The 22,345-nt window shown below is 50.8% G+C and overlaps 1 protein-coding gene across 9 annotated transcripts in view; it reads right to left on the bottom strand.

Moving 5' to 3' along the window:
• Atg7 (autophagy related 7) overlaps positions 1-22,345 on the bottom strand; it is a 279,653-nt gene that overhangs the window by 30,090 nt on the left and 227,218 nt on the right. Inside the window, exon 19 of one of the 9 annotated variants that reach the window (XR_008214478.1) lies at positions 15,848-16,425. The exons of the other annotated variants lie outside the window; for them this stretch is intronic. The gene's annotated coding sequence lies outside the window, so the exon portion shown is untranslated. Of the gene's footprint in view, positions 1-15,847; positions 16,426-22,345 lie in introns of those variants that run through there. 9 annotated transcript variants of the gene reach the window in all.

Below are 22,345 nucleotides of genomic sequence, written 5' to 3'. Positions count from 1 at the left end.
CTGTGGCAGGGAGGTCCCAACTGTCCCTCCGAGGAAGGGCGAAGGCCAGGGTGAGGGACAAGGAGAGGGGAGGCGGGTCCCACGAGCCTGGGTCAGAACCTCTGCCTCCCACTTCAGAGAGGGCCCGAGCCTGCCATGCTGGTGCAGGAAGGGGTCCAGGCCTGTTTGCAGGCAGGATTTAAGGGCATGAAACTTGTTCCCAAATGGATTAGATGACCCGAGAAAAACCAACCCTATGCTTGGTGACAAAAGTAGACCGAGATGAGGCCAGGAAGTGAGAACAGGATTCCGCTGTTGGGACCCCAGGTGTGAGTTCATTCTTCCTTGATGCTTTCACAGTGCTCAGTGCGCTCTCAGACCAGAAGCACTGTGTGGGCATGCGTGCACACGTGTGTGTGTGTGTGTGTGTGTGTGTGTGTGTGTGTGTGTGTGTGTGTGTGTGTGTGTGTAGGGGGGTTGCTCCAGAAATTGGGGCTGGGGCCCTGTCTGTAGGAAGGTCCACACACACCTACTGGTTTCTCCCAGGAACTGCTGAGCAGACATGGGATCAAATGGACTCATGGAAGTTCCGAGATGGGAAGGCCTCAAATTCCAGCCCCCAGCCCTCTCCTGCCTCTTCACCTCAGTCTGGAAGATGGGCCCGAGGGTCCTTAGTCCCCTCCCCTAGGATGGCAGTGAAGGAGCTCTGGAGAGTGTCACCTCGGGTGAGAGCCACTGAGCTGGGTAGCTAACACTGACTAACATGGGAGCAGACCACGGTGGGGCTTGGCCTGGCCTTTGACCTTCACTGACCATCAGTCTAAGCACAGCCCACCAGGGCGTGCCGATCACCTCTTCAGCCCCTCCCTCTGTGGAGTTTGGCCAGGAGGTGGGATGTGTGGGCAGAAGTGTGGGAGACTGACAGCCTGAGCTTGTTTGCGCTCCCCTAAGCTTCAAAACACATTTTTTGAATTAGGTGGTAAGAATACAGGGTAATTTTTGTGGCACCAACATACTTTCTTTCAAGATATGATTTATATGTTTGGCCCACATCTTAAATGCACTGGTGATTGAGATAAATGGCCATGCTGAGGGCTGCAAAGTGGTTTCCATTATGTAGCTCTGATTTTTGGTTCCTTAGAAAACTTTAAAGTGGCAGATGCATTCATGGCCTGCCCTCTACCTCACAGGGCTTCTGGGGTCACCACTGGAGAGTGTGGGAGAAGGGAAGAAGGTAGGAGCCCTCAGAGCTCTGGGAGGGTATGGCTACGCACAGGCTTCCTGGGAGCTCATTCTGACACTTTATGTACAGTAACAAAGGGGACCTTCAGGATAAGGGACCCGAGTCCCTTGGAAAAGCTGTGCTAACAGGTTTGTGTAGCCCATCAGAGTCCCCAGGGCTCTGCCCCTGGGACTGACCATCACCACCAAGGCATAGTACAAACCCCGGCCTCCTAAACTCTCTAAACTACAGCAAGCAGACAGTGTGGCGTCCAGGTAAGGATGGAAACACAGAGCAATGTGGTCAGCTGGGCAGCAGCAGCCCTGGGTTCCTCCTGGGGACCAGAGAAAGTCTGACAAGGCAAGGAGACGGGGCAGGGAGACGGGGCAGGGAGACGGGGCAGGGAGACGGGGCAGGGAGACGGGGCAGGAGACGGGGCAGGGAGACGGGGCAGGGAGATGGGGCAGCTGGCCTTCATCGAAGGGGCCACGGGATTCAGCAAGGCAAACAGCTTTGAGCAAATAGTGCCGGCAGGGCTGGACACTGTAGAAAAAGCCACTGCCACCCCTGCCACGCACTGCACACCACATACAAGAACCAGCTTAGTCACAGCCGGGTGCGAAGCTTTGCCGTCACACGTCTACAGAGAACATAGAATGTGAGTCTCACAGCGGGCAAAATTTTCTTAGGACAGCAGTAACAGGAGCCAGAAAAGAAAAAAAGAAATTCAACTGGATACCACCAAAATTAAAAATGTTTTTTCTCTTAAAGAAGACATCAAAAGGCTGGGTGTGGTGGCCCACACCTTTAATCCCAGCACTTGGGAGGCAGAGGCAGGTGGATCTCGGTGAGTTCGAGACCAGCCTGGTCTGCACACAGTTCAAAGCTAGCCAAGGCTGTATACTGAGGCTCCATCTCCTGTCTCTTGCTATGTTGCTCAAGCTAGTCTGGACCTCCCAAGCTCAAGCAATCCTCCTGCCTCGACCTCCTGAGTAGCTGGGAGTACAAGTGTGTGTACCAGTTGGTTTGACAGTCTCTTACCACCGATCACTGGGCTCTGCCCACCCAGAGACTTTCACACGCTGGTGGGGTTCACTAAAGCTCAGCTGTGGTTTCAGTGTGCCCTGCAAAGTCCGTGTACTGGGGAGCAACCCCAAGATGCCTGTGTTGATGGTATTCAGAGATGTCCAGTATGTGTCTGGTTAACACACAGTACTTGTGTGGCAGTCCTGGGGAGTGGGGACCTTGGGAGATGGGTAGGATTAGATGAGGTCGTCAGGATAGAGCCCCCCGATGGGGTGACTGGCTCTGTGGGAAGAGCTCACACCCTTTCTCTGCCTCGCCATGCTCGGACGCAGCGGCACCCTCCTTACCACTCTGACTTCCAGCTTCCAAAACTAGGAGCTAAGGAGACCTCGCTTCTTTTAAGTTACTCGTTTGGGGGCCTTTGGTTATAACAACTAAGCAAAGCCCCAAACTGAAAACAACCCTAATCCCAAGTGGAAGCAACCGATACCTGTATAGGGTGTGGCGGATGCTGGGGTGCAGTGTGCTATGGTCACCTTCCCCTTACTATGGCTTGTTTAGCGGCAAGCCCATCATTAGGGAGGAACATCTACTGAACATAAGCCTTGACAACTTGAGATTGCTGTGCTGGCGTTGCTGCTTTCTGTGAGCACAGGGAACGGAAGGTGAGCAGCCTCACACAGCAGCCCCTGAGGAGCTGGGCCTCCAGCCCGACACCAGCAGGGTGGTCCTGGCTGCCCTGTGCTAGCTCACAGCAGCTGGGGCCACGCCGGAGGACACTGAGGCCAAACAGTCAGCTGTCCAAGGATGCGCCCTATCCAAGGGTTACCACAGGAGCGTTTACTCTGAAAGCAGACAGCCATGACCTCCCTAAACACAAACATCCTCCCTGAGGTGTGCACAAAATTGCCCTTCGCTAGGGAAATGGAAAGTTTTGATTTCTTCCTCTCTATCCTGGTCAAAGAGCCTGGGAAGGAGCAGACCTATGCCAGCTCCAGCCTCCCTCCCAGAACAACATGGAGGGGTCAGAGCGCAGCTGCTGGGCGAGGCCAGGGAGACTGAGTTGCTGGTCACCATGCCTCGGTCTCCTTGAGCCTAGACTGGCAGGGGCTAAAGAGACCAGGACCTGTGGGGTGCCATGCTCAGCAGCTGTCTGGAAAGATGGTGGGTTTTGTCTAACTTGATCTAAGGAGCTGTCTGCAACACACTGGACCTCAACTCCCCGCCATCCTGCTCCTCTGGCTTCAGAGACTGAGGCTGGCCTGTAGAGTCATGGCCATCTAGACCCCATAGGCATCCTGTCCCTGTGGGGCAGGGGCCTTAGACTGTGTTGGGTGCCTGAGGGCCTCTCCTTCCTTCGCACGAAATAATCCTATCATCCTTTCCCTGCTGGGGAAGCTTTGGCTGTGTGTGTGTGTGTGTGTGTGTGTGTGTGTGTGTGTGTGTGTGTGTGTGTTTGTGTGTGTGTGTGTGCACACGTGCATGTGCATGTGTGTGCACCCGTGTGTCTTTAATCATTAGAGTAAGGGGTGAGGCTAGCAGAATCCCTGAGGCCAGGGCAGTTCCCAGAGCTCAAGAAGGTTCTGGGGAAGCCATTAATTGAGAATAGCTCTCTTGGGAGTCAAAGCTACAGCCTAAGGGCAACAGTGTTCTGAGGCAACACGAGGGTGTCTTTCTTACCCTGGCTATTTTATGTCCTGCCTAAACATAGAGACATCTCAGGACAGGCAGCCATGGCCATCACAGTACCGCATGGCCCCACTGATGGCAGCAGAACCTGTCATGGCAGAATGGGGTCCTCAGGGAGGCTTTATGCTTCCCCTTGGCTCCTGCCTGCCTGAGAAGTCCAGATAGGAGCTGATTTCCCACAGTCACACTGCCCAGCTTGACAATGAGCCACTTGGAGACCTGTGTGGTCCCCACTCTTGCTTTGTAAGCACATTTCCACCTGCTTTGGGGTGAGCAGCTCAGGAGACCGAGAGGCAAAGATTCTGGGCTCAACCTTTGCCTTGGCAAGTCTTCAATCCAGCCAGTGAACCGCTCAGAGGACAGCAACAGGGGTCTGTGGGTGTGCACGGAAGAGGCCTGAGCTACAGAGAGTGGAAGGCTGGGTGCTCAGTGAAGGTTCTGCAGGGCATGGGCTAGCCTAGGGCATGGAGGATGGAAAGTTCCAGCAGAAATGCCCACAGGGCCTCCAGGGAGGGCCCCTGAGCAGGACATCCAAGAAATCTGACCTTCCAGGAAGGCTTCCTGGAGGAGGGGTCTACAAGGAGACAGAAGCAGGGGCGTCTAGCAAGAAGGCACTGAGGGAACTGAAGGCTGGTGGGGGAGACTCCCACAGGCAGAGCCGGCAGGGCAGCTCAGGCACAGGCTGTCTGGGCCAGAAGAGAGGGGCAGAGTTGTTCTTCCTAGGCATGGAGACTTTGGAGGCCCCATATGAGAAAACATGACTTTGCCCACATGGCCACCAGGCCCCTGATTTTGAGAGACAGGAGACAGTGGACAAGGCTGGGTCACTCAGAGCTCCATATCATGTTCTGCTAAAACGGATTATGCGGTGTCCCTTCAGTACAGCAAATAGGAAGCTACTGTGTGTGGTCCCTGCCCAGTGGCACGTACCCACCCAGCATCAAGGACTGCCATTCAGGAAGGGCTGATGCTTTCCAAGCTGCTGTGGCTTTGGGGTGCTGCCTTTACACCGTGGCACACAGGGCATGCAGTGGGCTGCGAGGCAAGGACAGACACAGCCACAGCTCCAAGGGCAACAGTGTTCTGAAGTAATTTGGGGGCGTCTTTCTTTACCTTGGCTGTCTCATGCCATACCTAAATATAGAGATGTCTCAGAACAGGCAGCCATGGCCATCAAGACCCGCACTGCCCAGCTGGCCGTGGCAGGACATAGCACTAACGCTCAAAGCTTTTCCCCAGAGTTGGACGACTCTCGTGTCTTGGTCTATTACAGACTGGGACATCCTTGGCAGCAGGTGCCAAGGCCAAGACCTGGACTCAGGGGCATGACCATGCCAGCCTGTACAGCAGCTTCTCCTTGGGACACAGGGCTGGCCAGGCTCTGCTGGGCAGTACTTTTCCAGCCACTTGGACTTGTTCAGGCTGGGCATCCTCTGAGGGGCCTTGGCCATGCCAGCCTGTGTGGCAGTGTCTCCCTGGTACACAAGGCTGGCCAGGCTCTGCTGGGCAGTACTTTTCCAGGCACTGGGTCTGGATCCCAACTTTCCCTTCATGGAGACACATCCGCAGTGGTGGGAAACCCGCCTCAGGCTGAGTCCAAGGTCTGCGACTGGCTATAACATGAAAGCCTTTCTGTTTTGAAGAGTAAAAATGAAAGGGCGGTTGTTTCCCTTAATAAACACTCTTTTAACCCACTTTACAAACAAACCAGCTTTCTGCTTCTGGTTTCTTTCCTGTTCCTCTTTCTCCTCGTTAACTTGATAAGCGGCAGGCGCCAAGCTGAGGCAATGCTTTGGTCATAGGGCTAAGAAAGAAAAACTGTGGCTTTGAGAAGTGGCCTCTGCGTGGAACCAGCTCCACCGTCCCCCTTTCATCCCCCACCTTCCAGACAGCACCCTTAGTCAGGATTTCCTGCTGAGACTTCTGGGGACTGAAGAGGTGGCTTCGCGGTTAAGAGTACACTCTGCTCTTCCACAGAATCCACGGTTCCCAGAACCCAGGCCAGGCGGCTCCCAGATCCTGTAAACTCTAACTCCAGGGCATCTTATCTGGTGATGCTGATTCCTGTGGGCATCTGCACACGTGCACAAAACCCACATGTACACACATAATCTAGAAAATCTTCAAGAAAAGAGACCAGAGACTTCGGCTTTAGCAAGTTTATAGACAGAACAGAGGTTTTGCCCTGAGAACAGGATAAACAGCAGCATATAGCATTCAATTCCAACAAGAGGGAACGGTGAGCAAGCTCCTGGAAACTGCCCTCCTCCCCTCCTAAGGGACAACACGCTGGACTGGAAAACCAGCTGCTGCATAAGGAATCTGCACAGCTGCTCAAGACTGCCTCCTTTGTTTTCGTTGGCTCAGGGTGTAAATGAACACAAGTGGGGCAACTGCTCTGACACCCCAAGAAGCTCCCACCCACAGCAGCCTCCTGGGCTCGGGGGCAGCTTGCAGAACAGAGCCAGGGTGAAGGTGCTGCCCTGTCTGCTCTGTCTTGGGCCTTGCCTCTAGTCCTCCCGCCTCAAACTGGGGCTTCTCGTCCCCACTGTCTGTGAAAGCTGCCATGTTAACATGCAAAACTCAGGGTAGGCTGGGTCACCACAAGCCCTGGTGTTGGCGATGGTGCAAAGATGACTGACAAGCTCAGGTCCAAACCCAAAGAGCAGGTTTTCACGCACACATTGTCAAAATCTACCCAGTGCTCTTAACTACCGGCCGACGGGGCCTCCTGCTGCACCTCCTGCTGCACCTCCTGCTGCACCTCCTGCTGCACCTCCTGCTGCACCTCCTGCTGCACCTCTGGCCCCTCCAGCCCATCTGTACTCCTGTCCACTCTGCATTGTTCTCTTTGGGCCCCAGTGACATGCACACTGGTTTTCTCCATGCAGGTGATGTATCTGGCTCCTTTGCTAGTTCTGAGTCGGCACCATATCACGGTGCTTAGCAACGACACACACTCTGATCATCAACAGTGCAGGAATGCACACACCACACCGTGCTGAGTGAGTGGATGGAGGAAGGAGCGTTCTCAGCACAAGCCCCACTGAGCCTCCTTCTTCCCACCGTTTTAAACCTTGGCACACACTGCGTCCTCAGCACCTGTCATCCTTCACAAAACAATGAGGGACTAGCTCGCTGGCTGGTATACATGTCATCCTGCAGCTTCTGGGTTAAACTGGGCACATTCTCAGCGGTGGTTCTGGGGAAGGTTCCTTAAAATGAGACCCACAGAGCGTTGAGAACAGTGTTGGCAGGTGCAGTACTCTGAATGTCAACTTTCATGCCATGTTGTCAGGATAGACTTTAGCGAACAAGGATTCGCAGCTCGCAGATGAGGTGACAGTACTTGGACCTTGCAGCTGAGTCCCTTCATCCCAGCCAATAACAGTTAGGCACACAGGAGGAAGGGGGCCTGAGTTGGGGGCTTCATCTGCCTAGGGTGTGCAGCTAGGCCATTCTAGTGCATTTATCAAAAGGCTTGAGCACCAGTTAGGAAGCTCTGGAGAGGTTGGTCCCTCCCATTTCGGGGCGCCCCACTCTCAGGCCAGTGGACAGGAGCCTTGTCTCCCACGCTAACACTCCTCACCCTTTTGCTCTGGAACCTGGGCTGGGTATCCTGCATCTAGACTAGCCTCAATCTCCTACGGCAACAGACCTGGGGCAGGACAATCAGGCTGGGGGCTCGGCTGGCTAGGTAACCCATGAACTGAGCCCCAGGTAGCTGGAGTGCTTCCCTGGTGCCACCTACAGATCTGGGGACGGGAACACACTCACCAGGACTAGGCATGGAAGCCAGTTTCCTTTCCTTTTTTTTCCCCCCAACGCCTGGGATAAATCTCGGGCTGGTGAGCCACACCACTGAGCCACACCCCCACTCTATCACGGCAGTGGTCATTTTAAGGAGTAAATAATTCTGGTGAAAGGGCTGATGGAGACAATGAAATACTCAGAAGTGGGGGGAAACATTTTGGCATATGGTCCTGTGGGGTGCAAGTAGAAGGGTTTGGGGGTTTTCCTGCATGTCTTTGTTCTACTAATGCAGACCACTCCTCCCATAGATCACTCCTTCCCCATAGATCACTCCTTCCCCATTGAGCACTCCTTCCCCATTGAGCACTGGGGTTTCTTAGAAGCAGAGGGAAAGGACTCTAGGAGCTGCTCTTGCCAAGATGCATCTCAGGGTCCTTAGGGCTCCTTAGACACAAAGGCTGCATTTCCTGGAATTTCCCACAGGTTGCCCTCCGTTCCACCCTCAGCAGGGCAACTGACACATGCAGCTGGGGTTCTTGTGGAACAGAACAGAGCATGCAGCTGCCTGCAGGGCCTTGCTCCTGCTGTGAGTGGCCCTGACAAATGCATTGATTGTTCAAAGCAGATGGAGCTCGTTTAGTCATGTCTGCTGAGGTGGAAAGGGCACATTGATTGTTCAAAGACGGAACTCCTTTAGTCATGTCTGCTGAGGTGGGAAGGGCATCATAACACATCTGCACCCAGGTTCCCACTAGCCAGAGGCCTGTGCACAAAGTCCCAAAACACAGGGCACACCTGCTCCATTGCATGCTCCTGTCTTGACCACAGTGGGACAGGACAGAGGGCAAGAAGACAGTGCGGAGATGGGGATGGTTGAGCTGGTGGTTACAGAGCAACCTCTGCTCCCTGGAGTGGAGACTAAAGGTCTCTCCATCAGAATGATGCGCGTGACCTGCCATGGCTGAGACTCGGTATACTGCCATCAGGAAAGGTCCCAAACAAGAAAGGAAACAAAGACTGTGGAGTTCAAAAGCCAGATGGTAGTGGGGTGGGGGCAGACCCCACCCAGTTTCATGCTGTCAGTAACCAGGTCGCACACCTTGGGGACCCTCCCTTGCCAACACCTGACCAATAAAGCTAGCAGGGCTTGTTTTGTGTCTGTAAGTCCTGGCTGAACAGGATGAGAATGAGTCTGTCAGCTGGAAGCATAGACCTCAGGCTGTGGTCTATAGCAGATCCCTCCCCTGGCATGTGAGTGGCCCAGGGCCGAACACTTTGCTGCTCTGTGTGCACTGGGCAGAAAGGTAGTGTTCATCTGCTTCTCTTTGCTGCTGTCCATCAATTTAACTGTACTGACTTGTTCTTTCCTAACCAATGACTTTAGTTACTTTTAATAATCAAAGAGTGTTTGTTTGTTTGTTTTGTTTAGAAGCAGGGTATTGAGTCCAGGACCCTGTGCCGCGAGGCAAGGGTTTTGCTATGGTGCTGCATACCCAGCCTAAACACATAGTTTGAATTCTTAAGCAAAATAAAGAACAGTGCTCACCGAGGTGGGCTTTTGAGGTACCCCAGCATGTGACCCCAAGTATTCAATTCCTGCTTTTTCTTCACCTCTCTCTACTTTCTCATCCTCTACACTTGGGAGATCCACTGTCACCTGAATGCACGGTTCCCTGTTCCCACGACACCCTGATGCAGTTTTTCTTTTGGCTGACCCGTTCCCCAGGCCACTTTCGTAATCCTTTAGGAGAACACGGGCAGGCTGGCTGGCTGTAGAGCAGTGAACTCAATATTTTATGTATGAGTTCTCTTCTGTTGGGCCCTTGAATTGGGTTATATTCTTTTGGGGAGTGAGAAGGTCTAACTATAGCCCTGGCTGTCCTGAAACTCACTATGTAGACCAATATGGCTAAGAACTTGCAGAGATCCACCTGCGTCTGCTTCTTGAGTGCAGAGATTGAAGTCCTGTGCCACCATGCCTAACTTTGTGGTTTTATTCTTATGTGGTTAACTTTTTAGATGCATTTTAACTGTCTTGCTGTACTGGTAATGAGATACAGGTCTTGTACATGCTAAGCAGGAGTTCTCCCAGTGGGCTGCAGACCTTCCTCTTGTAAACAAGCTTCCTTAACTCAGCAAAACCTCCAACAGACACCAGTTAATGGTACAAGTCTCAATGCAGTCAGGACAAGCAAGAACTCTGCTGTGGATGAGGTCAGTACATTCAGACAAAGCACCAAGACAAGAAAACAAGCTACACAGGGGGCTGCAGAGACAGCCTACTGGTTAGAGCACTGACTGCTCTCCCAGAGGACCAGGGTTCAGTTCCCAGCACCCACATGGTGGTTTACAGTGTTTGTAAATTCATTGCCAGGGGCTCCAACGTTTTCTTCTGAACTTGAGGGCATTGCATGTGAGTGGTGCAGACATACATGCAGGCAAAATACCCATAACACATAAAATTTATGAATGCATTTATGAATAAAAATTAGAGTTTTAAAATTGTTATCTACAGAAGGTATGATTAACTGGGAGACCTGAGTAAATTTTCAGTTGACTAAAACAAGAAAGAAAGGTTAACAAGATTGTCAGATAGATGGCATATAAAATCAGAGTTTCTTGTACAGCAATAATAACTTGGAAAAAAATCAAAAGAGCCAAAAACATTGGCGCCTGAACAGCAGTCAAAGGAGTTCTCTAGAGAGAGCCTTATACAATGGGTTGAATCAAGCTTATAAGCTGTCATAGTTTTGACCATGAACTTGGCAGGCAGAGCCAAGGTAACATCATTTCAATAAATACAGCATTGTGCAGTTTACTGATCTAAATCAACTGTCACCATGGCATTCTTCAAAAGAACATGGACAGAGCTGGAATCTTTATTTTATACAGGACAGCTACAGAAATTTTTGGTACTTTCTGCTGGTTTTCTGAATTAATACTGGCTTTAATGAGGTATTACTACTGGCTGCTTAAACAGATGTTGTATCAGGGCTGGAGAGATGGCTCAGCAGTTAAGGGCATGTACTACTCTTGCATAAAACTGGAGTTTGGTTTCCAACACCTTCAATGGTTCATAACACCAGCTCCAGGGGGATCTGGTGCCCTCTTCTGGACACCATGAACACTGCACTCACATATGCACATCACTACACATAGACATACACATAAAGAAAAATTAAATCTTTTAAAGATGCTACATAAATCAACGAACAAGTGTGTCTAACACAAGGACAGAGGGAGTAGGGAAAACCCAAATGAATGATGTGTCAAGAGTCTCTCCTGAGTGAAGTCAATTACTCTGGCTAAAGGAAAGGGGTGCTTTGCTTTGGCTTCCCAGGAAATAACTAAGGTGTGATGTGATGCAGAGGGCAAGGCAGGACATGGGAGACTTGTCCCTGCTGCACTGGCTCAAACATCTGCTCACAGATAAAGACTACTAGATGACAGGACCATGGTGGGTCTGCTAGACCTGGAGTGCCTGGAACTGATTAAGTACATTGAAAACAGACTATCTTCACTAGGAATCTTCTGCTTTTCGGAGAAATGTGTACTTCTGTATTTCTGTAATATGCCACCGTCCAAGGGAAATGCCATATTGGTTTCCCAGGGCCCCTTTGCTGGTGGCCAGAAGACAATGTCACCCTTTACCTGCTGTGCTTCAGATGCCCTTCTGCTAAGGCAAGTCTCAGCTAGCCAGGGGGAGCCTCCAGGCAGAGGAAGCTGAGCATAGAACAGTGGAAAGACTTGGGGAGGAGAGGGTGCCTCTTCTAGAGAGAGAACCATGAGCGGGAAACAGAATGTTTGAAGCTGCTTTTGAACACCGAGTTTTGAAAACAGCTCTGTCTGGTTTGGCCTGGGGGTGCATACTTAAAATGATAAAAGCCATACTTTCTGCTCAGCTTTAAACCACAGCCAGTGTGAACATGCAGGGTGCATCGTTTTGGAGAAGAAAGGGCTAGGGCAGGGCACCCAGAGGCTGCCGCTGGTCAATGTGGAAACTAAAGACTGGTCCCGCCAGGCTTTCTCCATCTCCTTGCCTTGTGTGGGCTCAGTTTCTCCTCTTTCTCTCCTCCCTAGCCTTTCCATGTTAGTTAGGTTTCACTACTGCTGTTTTGGCTGTAAGCAGGGAGGCAGTGGGGAATAATTATTCTAACAGCATGAAGGGCAAATTTGCTTCCAGAGCAACACTTTAAAATCTTGGTTGCCTGCTGTGTGCCAGCATCACCAGAGTGCTTCCTTCAGAGTGCAAGCAGAGCGGCACTATAAATCAGGTGTGAGGAAGCCAGCCTCCAGGAGGCAAGTCCACATTCAGGGCTCCCCAAGGAATGGCAGCCTGGATTGGCCAAGACTGAGCCAAGCAACTCAGGATTTCATCTCTGCTGGAGAAGGTCACAGTATCCTGGTCCTATCTCTATGCCTGGGGACAGGCTAGATGGACAAAGTTCGTGCCCGCCATGTGGTAAAGCATCAAAGTGCAGAGAGGATGGAGGGAGGACTTGGAATTCTGTGAGGATCATTTTATCAGAACTGAACATCCTTCCTCCTCCTCCTCCTCCTCCTCCTCCTCCTCCTCCTCCTCCTCCAGGGACAGGGAAGACATAGAGAAGGACCGAGTTTGGTGGATGGCCCATCATGTCAAACCATGGTTTCCGAGTGATCCATACAATCTAGGGGTGGGGAGGGATGAGAAATGACTGGAGTCGGACCCGTGATGGGTTCTGAGACCCACATTAAGATGATCTCATCATTATGTGGGAAGTACTTGACAAAACTTCATGCAGCATCCTTCTAGCCCTGCTAAAGAGTCCTCTGAGGAATCAATGTGTCCATTTCACAGAGGAATAGATGTCTGAGTACAAGGAGAGACAGGCTTGAGGCCTCAGCTGGCTGGCTGGTAGAGAGCAAGCAGCCTGGAGTGAGCTGTGCCTGGGTGGGGTGTGTGTGGGGTGAGGATAGAGGGATCATCTTTGAAGGGGTTTCCTGCTGTGAGATGCCAAAACTTTGTGTCTGCAGCACGAGCTCCCAGGTCTAGAGTCGGACATGCTGTGAGTGGTTAGGAGTGTTTCATTATTCAGTCATATTTTTAAACTTGGCTGCGCCACTCGGATATAAATGAACATTAGAAGCTGAGTCTAAATTCCATGAATAATTAGGTCTGCAGCCCTGGGGCGTGACTCCTGCTCCAAGCCTATCCCAGCCCAGTGCAGTTTCTCCCGGGGGAGGTCTCAGTGATCCTTCCCAACCTGTGGAGAGTTCTGCTACCCTGCACAATTGTGCCCCTCAAAGGCTCATCCCCGGACCCATAATTCCTGAGCCTCCTCAGGAATCCCCAGATATCTCCGTCACCTTGCAAATTATGTTAGAAGAAAGACAAGAACACGTCAGACAGTAGTCAGTGCTCCTCCAGCCCAGGATGTCACTAATCCTGCCATTCCAACAGGGACATACCCGGTCTCTTCTGCAGTGCGTTCTGCTCTGTGACAGAAGATTCCCAGATAGAAGAAGAGGAGAAAGCAGGTGGATAGGGTGGGAGTTATTAAAACCTCTTCCTCCCAAGAACAGCCCTGAGATACCTGGCCAAGGGCTTGAGTCCTGAGGGTTGGGCCTACCTGCCTCTACCTGTCCTTAGTGGATAGACCTGGAATTTGTAGTTGTTGTTGTTATTAGTTTGCAAGACAGTGTTTCTCTGTGTAACAGCCCTGGCTGTCCTGGAACTCATTTTGTAGACCAGAACTCACAGAGATCCACCTGCTTCTGCCTCCCAAGTGCTAGGAATAATAGGCATGTACCACCACTGCCCGTCCAGGACAAGTTATTTACACTCAGTTCCTCAGTGTCCCTTTCCCTAGCCATCACAGAGTAGGAGTGAGGAGCAGTGACAACTGGTTCTGTAGGGGCCAGCACACTCACCTCTGCTGCTTCTGTGCTGTGGTGGGCAGCAGCAGTGAGCTAACTGGATAATGTAAGCACACGGATTATTATAATTTTAGCGCATGCCTCATCCCACACTCAGCTTTCTGGGACAGCCACAAAACACTGGCCCTCCTGCAGAGCAGGCAGGCACACAGGTGCACAGCCCCGTGCCCGAGGTCCTGGGCACCCCTCTCCCTTCTTCCCACATTGCCTACCTGCAGTGTTAGTCCTTTCTTCTCTGCCACAGATCTGTAACTTCTGCACTGGTGAGTCACCCTTTGTGACATTTTGCCACCCTTCCCATTCTGTCCCAGCCACACCCTGTTTCCTCTGGTCTCTGGCACTCCAGCATATCCAGCCTGTGCACTAAGCCTTCTTCCACTGAGGAAGGTCCAGGCAGCTGAGGCTGGTGATTGCTGCTTCACACCGCACGGATCTAACACAAGTCACGCCTGAGACAGCCGACTACGGTCTGGAAAGACTGTCCTCTGGCAAGCATGCCAGGGAGGCGTGCTGACCACTAGTGTCATGTCACAGAAGGGAAGCTGGTAACTCCAGTGTCCGCTCTGCTATCCCTCTTCAGTCCTGTGTGTGTGGCTGACAGCACCAGATACCCCAGCTATGCCAACGTGGCAGCCTCCACTGCTGGGATGTGCCAATTTGCTTCCAGAACACAGACCCAAGGAGAGAACTCATAACCGCCTATGTCTGTGATAGAGATGCTTTCTGGGAGCAGGGAGGTAGAAAAGAGTGTGGGCTCTACTGAACACCAATTTCAAAAATTAATACTAAATGATGGTGTTCTCAACAGAAAAAAAAAAAAAAGCATCACTTCCAGAATGCATGGTGGATCCCTGACAAGCTCAAGCCTGGGTCTGCAATGATGTCCCTAGCTAGGGTTGCCGGGAAAGGGCTGAGTGAGAGAAAGGGAGGCCCACTCGGTGCAGAGTGTGGACAGGAGGAGTCTCCCTCTCCCTGTCACCGTCGTGCCACTGTCTGGTACAGCAGTCATAAAGTACTCCTAGACAGCAGAGCCATGCTGCCACGCTGTAGACCAAGAGCTATGTGCGGACAGAATGTTTTACTCCTCAAAATGTCCCGAGGAAGTAGATGGGTCGTCTCCACTGGTTACTGAAAGAATAAACAAAGGAAGAGGGGGCATTTCCCATATCCCAACTCTTTACTACATCATGGCTACAGAATGCAGTCTAATCCTGTCCGACCCCGGCAGGATTCTGCTGAGTGGAGGATGGGGCGGCGCCACTGGCCTGGGCTCCAATCTTGACTTGGACAAGTTTTGTCAGGTGACTCAAGTTGTGTCATGTGACTCTAGGGGAGTTTACTAAGTTTCTTTAAGCCTCAGCCTCCCTGTGGCAAGGTCTCATGAAAGTTACAGAAGTGCAAGGCAGAGTCTCTGATGCCTCCCTGGCTTCTCTGACTGACTGAGGGGCCTGCCCAGCAGAGCTAGCTCCCCTCCATGGAAGACAGCATGTCCTAAAATGCCTGGTTATTTGCAGGTGGAAGCAGAAAGTGAAGATCATTTGTGCTGAATCAGAGTGATTAGGAAGCATGTGGATGCCTCCACTCAACCGCGTGGATGATGGCCAGTACTGTGGACAGAACGGTGGACAAGTATGTCAGCACCTGGGACCTGTCCTGTCCCTCAGCTGCATGCCTCAAGGCCACTCTAAGAATAGCACCAGAATCAAACTGGAGTCAGGTTCAAACTCCAGAAATTTTCCATCCAGGAAGGACACATGGGTCTGAAACCATCACCTCCATCCATCCCCGCCCTCAGTGCTAGAAATGGGGACATCAGTACTGTGCTCCTTACACTACACACATGCTGGGAGAGAGACAGATTTTCTTAGTATCAGGAAACTTAAAGCCATTGTGGTGGTCTGAATGAAAATGGCCCCCACAGGCTCATGTATTTGAATGCTTGGTCCACAGTTGGTGGAACTGTTTGGGAAGGATTAGGAGGTGTGGCCTTATTGGAGGAGGTGTGTCACTGGGGATGAGCTTTGAGGTTTCAAAAGCCCACACCATTCCCAGTGTGCTCTCCCTGCCTTGTGCCTGTGGATCAGGATATGAGCTCTCTGGGCTATCACTTCAGTGCCACGCTCCCTCCCATGATGGCCATGGACTCACCCTCTGAAACCGTAAGCCCCCAATAAATGCTTTCTTCTCTAAGTTGCCTTGGTTATGGTGTCTTATCAATGCAATAGAAAAGTAACAAAGACAGCAGTAAACAGGGAACTCCATGGCCTTAGGTTTATAAAATAAAGTCAGAGCTTCAGAGAATCCAGTAATTTACAAACAAACAATAAAACCAAGCTCACTGGTCAGAGAGTCTCTAGTTGGAAAGCTAGTGAGGTGAAGTTTCAGAGTGAGACTCTGTGTTGAGGCTCGGTGGGAATTGTACGCTGCTTGGGCTTTATCCACATAGGCAGGGTGCTCTGGGATTCCAGCTTGACGAACAGATCAGTTGAGTGCTCAGAGTGGTGAGGAAACCTGGGACTGCGCAAGTCTTCCTTCATTAGCCAGGTGGGAAACTTGGATTCTGTGACAATCTTAGTCATTTGGGAAGGGAACCTCAGTAGAGAAGGTGCCTCCATCAGACTGCCTGTAGTCAAGTCTGTGGGGTGGTGTTTGGATTGGTGATTGATGTGGGAGGGCCCAGTCCTCTGTGGGTGGTGCCACCCTGAAGGCAGGTAGTCCTGGGTGGTCTAACAAAACAGGCTGAGCAAACCACAGGGAACAAGAAAACTCCTCCATGGGCTCTGCTTCTGTTCCTGCCTCAAATTCCTGCCATACTTCCTTCAGTGATGGACTGTGACCTGGAAATATAAGCCGAATAAAGCTTATATTTATTCCCCAGTTTGCTTTGGGCCATGTGTTTTATTCTAGCAATAGAAACCCCAAGAGTTAAGAGAAATCGAGGTTTCTGTGGTCCACCTTTCCCAGTGCAGGTCAACACTGACTGAGTCAATGGTGCCGTCTGGGGAGCTGCTCAGTATGGTACCACACCGGCTTTGAGGGGCTTGTCAAGTTTTCCTCTATGCTCTAACATGACACCACTTTAGACACTGGCCACCCTGGCAATGGGAAGGATGTTTATTCTAGAATCTAACAACCCCCAGATGTCCCTTCACAGCTCAGGTTTTGGTCAAAGTCTGATGGAGCAAAGCAAGGCATAGCAACTGAGGGGAATACACAACACTGCTCCTGCCCGGGGGTTCCGACAGCCTCGAACTTAGCATTGAATAGCCTCATGGCACAGTCTGCACATCTCAGAGCTTTGACTTTTCTACTTCCACCCTCACCTGGACCAGAGTCCTCAGAGTGCCACAGCCCCTTTCTTCCTCCTGACTCACTCCCCAGCCACCTCTATATGGCCTCAGGTTGCATCCACTTCTTCCCGAGCCTTCCCAGACCACAGTCTTCTGACCCTCCTTCACCCTGCAGTCAGCTCCAGCCCCTCTTTCACATTGTCATCTCTAGCTCTCCTCCACATGAAGCCTGGCTTCCTGGTGCCATGTTTCTGAAGCAGGAACCCAACCGTGCATCCTGTTAAAGGGTCCATCCTTTCATGGCTCTCCAGAAAGGCTGTATCCTTATAGAGCAGGCAAAACCTTATAGGTTCAGCTCTGCCGAGTCTCAGCCTCAGGCTGTCCCTTTCATCATTACTGTCCCCTTCATCATTATTTCCCCCTCTCTGTCATCACTGGCCCTGGCATACTGTTTCTTCTGAAGCTTACAAGCTTTCTCTCTCTCCTTCCTGGCTCATCAGAGACATGTTTTTTCCTCTCAAAAGCCTCCAGTGACAGATACCCTCTAGGCTGGTCAGTGTCCCCTCTGGCTTCCTCAGGGCACAAAGAACCTAGGCTTCCCCAGGTCAGCAGGCCTCTGCCACTATCTACTCCTACAGCTGGCCCAGAGAGCCCTGAGGTCTGAAGGTTTCTGAAAGATTTCGGAGCCATAAAATGCCTTGCTGTGCCTGCCCATGCCACCCGCCCCCACCTCTGGCAACCACCATCTTCCCGCTGCCTCCAGAAGCAGCCCTCTCCAGAACATCACATGGCTGTGGCTATGCAGCAGGCAGCTGTTCAATTGGTTTCTTTGACTTCATAAAACACATCTACAGTTGCTCTGTATCTTTTTGTGGCTCAAGAACTTTTTTCCCCCAGAGTAATATTCCATTGTCTGCATATACCATGATTTTCCCATTCACTTGATGGGGGTGTTTAGCTATTCATTCTATTGTGTCCATGTGTGCTTATTTACTGTAGTGGGGATCAAACTCAAGGCCATGAACATAAGCTACACAGAGTTGCATCTCAGCTCCCTGAGCTGCTTAAAATTTCTGGTGAGTATGAAGGAGGCCGTGGGTTCTGTTTGGACATAAGTTTTTTGTTTTGTTTTGTTTTGTTCTGTTTTGAACTCATTTGAGTAAGTACCAAAGAACTGGGTCCCTGGATTGCACATCTTGTTAAATAGGAAACTGCCCAGCTGTCTTCTGAATGGCTGTGCCACCTTGAGGTCTCCCTAGCAGCAGCTGTGAGGGCCCATCATTTCACATCCTCTCCAGCACTCAATGGTGCCCATTCTTCACCTGGGTCTTTCTCAGAGGTGTCTGGTGGTTCCTCCCTGCTGTTTGATTGGCTGGTGCATGATAGCATCTTGATGTCCATGATGGTCCACGATGCTGAGCACCTTCTTTCTATGAGCCACAGGGATAATGAAGCAGGGATTCAGCTGTATAAGGTAAAGCTATACCTGGAAGAATCAAGGAACTCTTCCAGAGGAACCCAAATCTCAAGGAGGTTTTTGGTGTTATTTGGCTTTTAATATATCAGCTGTTTCCTGCCATGAAATTCATGTGCACTCTCATAGTCCCCAAGAACTTCTAACAGTGTTTTTTTTTTTTTTTATCTGAAATACCTCTCAAGACAAACGGCAGACAGAAGGACTAACTGCTAGTCTCCTGAATTAAGGTAAACACCCTTACGGAGACACCCCTTGTCTCCTAGACCTAGGAGAGACAGACGTTAGGTGCATAGCTTTGTTTCTTGTGCAAGTGATGCTCAGACCTTCCTTTCTCTCACAGACCAAATGGCATTCCAGAGCAACTGACTCAGAACAAAAGGGCTTTTTGCATACCAGGTGCAGTGAAGCTATTAAGGCAGGTTTCCTAGCTCCAAGCAGAGTTACCCTGCCCTGCCAGTAAACTGTGACATAGAAAGAGAGAGGCAGTTACATTCTAGTGACCTATAGACTCTTTTACCTAACCACCTGTAAGATTGTAGTTGGAGCACATTTATGATAGACTCGTAACGTTTCACCTAACCACTTATAAGAATATATTTTGGCCGGGCGGTGGTGGCGCACACCTTTAATCCCAGCACTCGGGAGGCAGAGCCAGGCGGATCTCTGTGAGTTCGAGGCCAGCCTGGGCTACCAAGTGAGTCCCAGGAAAGGCGCAAAGCTACACAGAGAAACCCTGTCTCGAAAAACCAAAAAAAAAAAAAAAAAAAAAATATATATATATATATATATATATATATATATATATATATATATATATATTGAGCACATAAATTCCATTTCTGACTTATTCCAGGCCTTATCTGACCCCACCTCTTATATTCACTCCCCTTTTTGTGTTGGAAATTAAGCTGACTCACTGCTCTTGTGGGGACCTTGGAAGCCTTGCATTGTATTGTGAGAGTTACTGCTTGCAAGGTGGTAGACCAGTTCTCCGAGAGGAATGGAAAGGAACTAAGATGGAGAGAAATGAAGATGAAGATGAGGATGAGGCAAACAGAGCTTAGCTAGAACTAGACTAGGACAGGAGGAAAAGGGACAGAGAGGAGCTAAGGATGAGAACAGAATGGAAGCTGTGTAGCTAGAATTTAATCTCAGAGGAGCAAAGTGGATGGATGAAAGAACTCGATATCCTTAGATTCATTCCTTCAGATTATCCTTGCCATTGGTAGTGTCTGAGAAGGAGACTATAGAGGCTGGACCCCAATTGTTTCCGTTACCTTCTCCTGGGCTCTCCCTTGCTAAGCTGGGATGCACTTTGTTCCTCTCTGACCCTCTAACACAGTGGTTCTCAACCTTCCTAATGCTGTGACCCTTTAATACAGTTCCTCATGTTGGGGTGACCCCCCCCAACTATAAAACTATTTTCATTGCTACTTCATAACTATAATTTTGCTAGTTATGAATCATAGTGTAAACATCTGATATGCATGATATCTGGTATGTGACCCCTGTGATAGGGTCATTCAACCCCACAAAAGGGTCACAACCCACAGGCTGAGAACCACTGCTCTAACACCTCTAGCCAGTTTTTAACAAGCATCATCTGAGGAACTCAACCCTATTTTAAAACAGAGTGAAGCAGGGCGGTGGTGGCGCATGCCACTAATCCCAGCACTCAGGAGGCAGAGACAGGCAGATCTCTGAGTTCAAGGCCAGCCTGGACTACAGAGTGAGTTCTAGGACAGCCAGGGCTACAGAGAGACCCTGTCTTGAAAAAACCAAACCAAACCAAAAAACAAAAATAAACAAACAAACAAATAACCAAAACCCCAAACCTTCCCAAAAACAAACAAACAAACAAACAAAAAACCAAAAAAAAACCCACAAAAAACAATGAGACCGTGCTCTGCTCCGAGGCGCACTTCCTCCTCCTGTGCTTTTACCCTGGCCACTCCACATCGCAGCATCCCATTGCCTGTGCTACTCAGTTCAAGACAGGCTGGGTCTGCCGCTGCCATCTTCAACCATGCAAGCCATGTCGTATGCCTCATTAAATTGTAAGTTCTTTGCAGAAAAGGGCCATCTCACATGAGGATTTTTTTTTCTAAAAACAGTATAACTTTTTTGTGTACAAGAATATTTGTAACACACACACACACAGAGAGAGAGAGAGAGAGGGAGGGAGGGAGAGAGAGGGAGGGAGAGAGAGAGAGAGAGAGAGAGAGAGAGAGAGAGAGAGAGAGTTAAAAATAAATAATAAATGATTCTCTGTCATGGAAGCATTCCAAAGCCCGAGTCTGTCTCTCCTGCCATCCCCCATGCTGTCGGACACGTCAGAGCTAACCACAGTGCCCGCCGTCTATTCAGCAGGATCGTGGTTCTGCAAGGGACAAAGCCTTCTATTTTTCAATTTTCCTTGTGGCTAGCAGTGCGCTCGGTGGGCTCCATTAACTCGCTTGGAGACTTTCAAAGGCAGAGCTCTCTACGCCTTCCTATATTGGCTATTGACAGAGATGCAGCCGGTATTCCTGAGCATCAGCTGTCCTGGAAGCTAGAGGTCCGCTCGGCAGAGTGGCCATCCGGCAGCCACATGGAGGCCCAGTGAGTAACAAGAGTGGGTGCTGTCTCCCTGAACACACAGCCCAATCTCATGTCTCTTTCTCCCAGTGGCGAAATCCTAAGGCCCTTCTGCAGAAGGGACAGGGACTGAGCACAGGGAAGTGCTTGCTGATCTGAAAACCAGCAAGCTTGGGGAGAGAACTACAACCAACCATCCCCCAAGTCAACTCTGCCCCTCTCACAGATCCCTGCGCTAGCCAACCTGCCAGGCTGGCTCATGACAACCTCGGCTTTTGAGTCACACTGGCTGGCTCCAGGGCTCTGGCTGGCTTCAGGGCTCAACTCCACCACTTTCCCTAGAATTGGACCCACTACTTTCTCTTTTGGAGCCCAACTCTGCTTCCCCCCACACAGGCTACTAAGACATCAAAGAGCAGCCACAGGGGCCCAGTGACTGCATGAAGCTCCGGCCACAATGCCTGGCATGCAGCAGATGCCCCTCAGACGGCAGCTGCTGTTTTTACCCTGTGCTCTCTGCCTTTCAGAAATCATGTCACACCACCAATCCCTTCTCTCATTTGAGAGGCACGGTTTCTCCGGAAAGGTGAAACAAAGCTCAGAGCTTGGGTGGTCCTGTCTGGAGGCCTGGTTTGGGGGTCTAGCCAGGCTGGCACCGGGGTGGGGGTGGGGCTTGAGTATGTGCAACTGTATGCTGGCGAAGGGTCCCTTTTCCTTCTGGTGCTCTCTCCAGGAGGCGTGGAAGGGCGTCGGCAGTCAGACCTGACAGAGGCAGGGCTGGGAACCTCAGGAGTCAAGGAAGGATGAAGTGAGGGAGTTATCCCACACCCTGAGTGGGTGAAGACACAGATGTTGGCCTATTACCTAAGAGAGCCGGGGAAGCCTGCAAATGGCACACACTGACCAAAGTAAACATTTACACTTCAAGCCATCAACTCTACCACTAAACGTACAAGTCTGATTGCCAAGAACAGCAAAGTCAGACACACACACACACACACACACACACACACACACACACACACACACACACGGGCAGAAAGTGAAAAAGAGCACAGAATCAGCTAGTATTTCCTGTGAGAATGTGCAGGAAACCCTGGGAAGTTCGCACAGGAAGGGTGGGCCTCCTGGGTAGCCTCTGAGGATGGACACCCAGTGTATGGAGGCAGGAGTGGGTGGAGCAACCTTGCAGGGGACGGGAGCAAAGCATCCTTCACTGGGGACCAAGGGAACAGGGGAGGCTTCTAGTGGCTTCTACTAGGGTCAGAGTCTGCTGAGGCTGTTCGGTTCCATTGCAGTTACTCTACTGTGTGAAGGTCACTGCAGTGTTTAGTTTTGGGGGGTGGGGCAGGGACTGTTTTGGTTTTTATGCTTGGGGCACGGTCAAACAATGGGACAATTTTATAAAGCCAA

The sequence above is a fragment of the Peromyscus californicus genome, unplaced genomic scaffold (genome assembly GCF_007827085.1).
Source record: "Peromyscus californicus insignis strain IS unplaced genomic scaffold, ASM782708v3 Scaffold_6__1_contigs__length_162567912, whole genome shotgun sequence".
Classification (NCBI taxonomy): Eukaryota; Metazoa; Chordata; class Mammalia; order Rodentia; family Cricetidae; genus Peromyscus; species Peromyscus californicus.
The sequence above is the reverse complement of the archived record's forward strand: the minus strand, read 5'-3'. Positions and strand labels throughout refer to the sequence as shown.